Below are 3,078 nucleotides of genomic sequence, written 5' to 3'. Positions count from 1 at the left end.
TCTTTCTCTCTCCAAACTTCTGAGCCTTAGGTTTTCTTTCTTTTCAGCAGTTAGAGGCTGTCAAGCCATAGAAAATGAAAATCCCAAAGGAGTGACACTGGCTTCCTCTAAGTGGAAATGGGAAGGGGTGTTGTGAGGTAACCTGTATCAGACTTGGCCTCTCTAGGCACCCTGCAGGGCAATGCGCTCTGCTCCTGAGTCAGACGGAACTAACATTTGCTCACCATGGAGACCCTTAAGGATAGGTTTAAGCAAGGTTTCTCAGACAACCGGCACGGGAAAGCTTGTCCCGAGATACTGTGAATAGGACAGCCAGGGAAGCAATCTTATATCACACACTTCATTGGGTCTTAAACATTTTATTTATTTATTTTGCCATTTTCTATGTACTCTGTTTTATTCATTCTATTAGATCCTCTAAACTGCTCTTTTAATTCTCTCTCTCCTTTTAAAAAAATCTCCTTCTCTCCCTCTGAGGGCTTTCATCTCTCTGAGAACTCAAATCCTCTGACATTTTCCCCTATTAATTATCAGTGAGAAGGCCAGAGGCTGGAGGGGACAGGGAGGTCAGCTGGAGCCAGAGAACTCAGGATGCTTTCACGTGGCTCTGGTTTGTCCTGTATGAGGGAGGAGGGGAAGTGTATGATCCCAGGGTTTTCTTGAAGGTAGAAGATGCCCACAGGCTGGTGGGGAGGGTCTGCTTCAGCCCTTCACAGCTGTCTGCCACGAGGGCTTCCTGGGCCCTGGGCCTACCTATTTATAGGTATTTTTTCCTGGGTTTTTTTTTTTTTTTTTTTTGGTGGAACCGGGGATTGAACTCAGGCCCTTGTGCTTGCCAGGGAAACACTTGTTCCACTGAGCCATCTCCCCAGCCCCTCTGGGGCTTCTTTTCTTTTTCTTTCTTTTTTTTAAAGTATAATATTCAATTTATTATTTCTTTCTCAAGAGAGTTTTCTTCAGTCCATTAAGACCCAGATCCCCTCACATGGGCTTTGGTGGAGGTTATGGTGCAGCACCAGCAGGTCTAAATTGGGATGGAGGAGTTCGGTACTTACCGGCTTCACGAGATCGATTTCTGACCACTTTGCTATGAATGGCACAACTCACACAATAGTGCAGCTTCACATCCAGCTTGGGAAGCGCATAACCGTTGAAGACACTGGCTTCAGAAATGTCCCTGACGTCGGCCTCCACTATGTTCCGAATGACAAACTTCTTAATGGCCTTATCCTTGGGTACGCACCGGGCGCAGTTCGTGCAGCGAATAGGCTGCACATGACCGAGGCCCTTTCTGGCACGACCGTTGTTCCTGAGGGCAGGGCTGGTGTGGCATGTGGTGCCGGGGATCAAACCGTGGTCTTCTGCACCTGCCTAAGCAGGCAATTTAGACTGCTGAGTTATTTCGCTGGCCCACAACTCCTTTTTAAAAAATTTTATTTATTTTATTTATGTGTGGGGGGGGGGCCAGCTCAGCCCACCAGGGGCGGGCTGGCTGGCATGTGGTGCTGGGGGATTGAAACACAGTCCCTGTGCTTTGCTAAGCTTGTTCTAAGTAGGTGCTTTAGACCACTGAGCCATCTCACCAGCCCCCACAACTCCTTTTTTATGCTTTCCTGATCTTTTTTGGAACTGGGGATTGAACTCAGGCCCTTGCCCTTGCCAGGGAAGCGCTTATTCCCCTGAGCCATCTCCCGGCCCACTTTCCTGATCTCTTGATCAAGGTTGAAATAACTATGAGCCAGGAACAAGGATTCTCATCCTGAACATAAGCAACAGCTCTGCATGACCAGCAGGGACACCTGGACTAGTCAGTGACAGAAAACAGGGCTGAGCTGCTGACCACAGGAGGATCTGACTCTGGAGTTACAGAGCAGAGCTGCACCCCCCTCCGCTGACATTTCTAACTTTGGTGCAACAGGGCAGAACTGCCTCTCTGAGCACATATAATGCAACCCCAAAATAAAGTTAGCAGCTTGCTCATGTAGCCTGACCTTGGGGGATCTAAGTAGGATCCCTTCTTTTCTCTTTTTTTCTTTTCTTTCTCCTTTAGCTCTTTCAAAAGTACACAAGAGGGGGCCAGGGAGATGGCTCAGTAGAATAAGAGTTTGCCTGGCAAGTACAAGGGCCTGAGTTCAATCCCTGGTTGGGGGAGGGGAAGTACACAAGAGGGATAAAGTCATGTAGAACATCTTTATTTATTTTTATTTTTTGCAGAACCGGGGATTGAACTCAGTCCCTTGCGCTTGCCAGGGAAGCACTTACTCCACTGAGCCATCTCCCTGGCCCCTAGTCATGTAGACCATCTTAATAATGTTGAATTGCTCAATGTCTATTCCCAAATGTCACCTGGAAGTTATATTTTGTGAACATGGGACCAATTTAGGGGAAAAGAAAGTGGATTTTTTTTTCAAATGTAAATTAAAGAGTATAGAAACAAGATCTGAGCTGGGGAGACAGCTCAGTGGCATAAGTACAAGGTCCCGAGTTTGAGCTCTGTTTAGAAAGAAAGAAAGAAAGAAAGAAGAAAGAAAAAAAAGAAAGAAAGAAAGAAAGAAAGAAAGAAAGAAGAAAGAGAGAAAGAAAGACCTGAAACTTGGTTTTATAATAAAGAGGGAAAATGAACAAAGATCCCGTCTGGTGATCTACAGCTCTTCTCTCTTCTGGCCAGGGAAGATAGCTCAGTGGCATAAGCACCCGCCAGGCAAGTGTAAAGTCCTGAGTTCAGTTTCTGGTACTGAAAAAACCTCTCTCCTAACTCTTACAGCCTATAAAATGTGTGATGTTAACAGGAAAAAGGTACTTATAGTAATTTAAAGTATATTTAAAAAGTGCAAGAAAAGAAATACTACTTGGTGACCCCTAGGGAAAGCTCTAATTGACTAGACTACAGCTATAACCCTAAAACTAAGGAAATGATTATAATGAAACATGACCAACGCATCTAAGAGTGCACCTTGATTTAATGTAATTTTTTTAAGTGTTCTGTATATTTTCTTGTCTGTTCATCTGCCTGATAATTTGCTTTAATGACTGGTTACAGGACCTGCCACAGTTTCATTTTTTTATTTTTTTTTTTTT

The 3,078-nt window shown here is 44.7% G+C and overlaps 1 pseudogene; it reads right to left on the bottom strand.

Moving 5' to 3' along the window:
• Positions 1 to 981: 981 nt before the first annotated feature.
• The window catches only part of LOC101574708, a 5,194-nt pseudogene continuing 3,097 nt past the window's right edge, over positions 982 to 3,078 (bottom strand).

The sequence above is a fragment of the Octodon degus genome, unplaced genomic scaffold, assembly GCF_000260255.1.
Source record: "Octodon degus isolate 3935 unplaced genomic scaffold, OctDeg1.0 scaffold00011, whole genome shotgun sequence".
In the NCBI taxonomy this organism is placed as follows: Eukaryota; Metazoa; Chordata; class Mammalia; order Rodentia; family Octodontidae; genus Octodon; species Octodon degus.
This window is presented reverse-complemented; position numbering and strand designations above follow the sequence as displayed.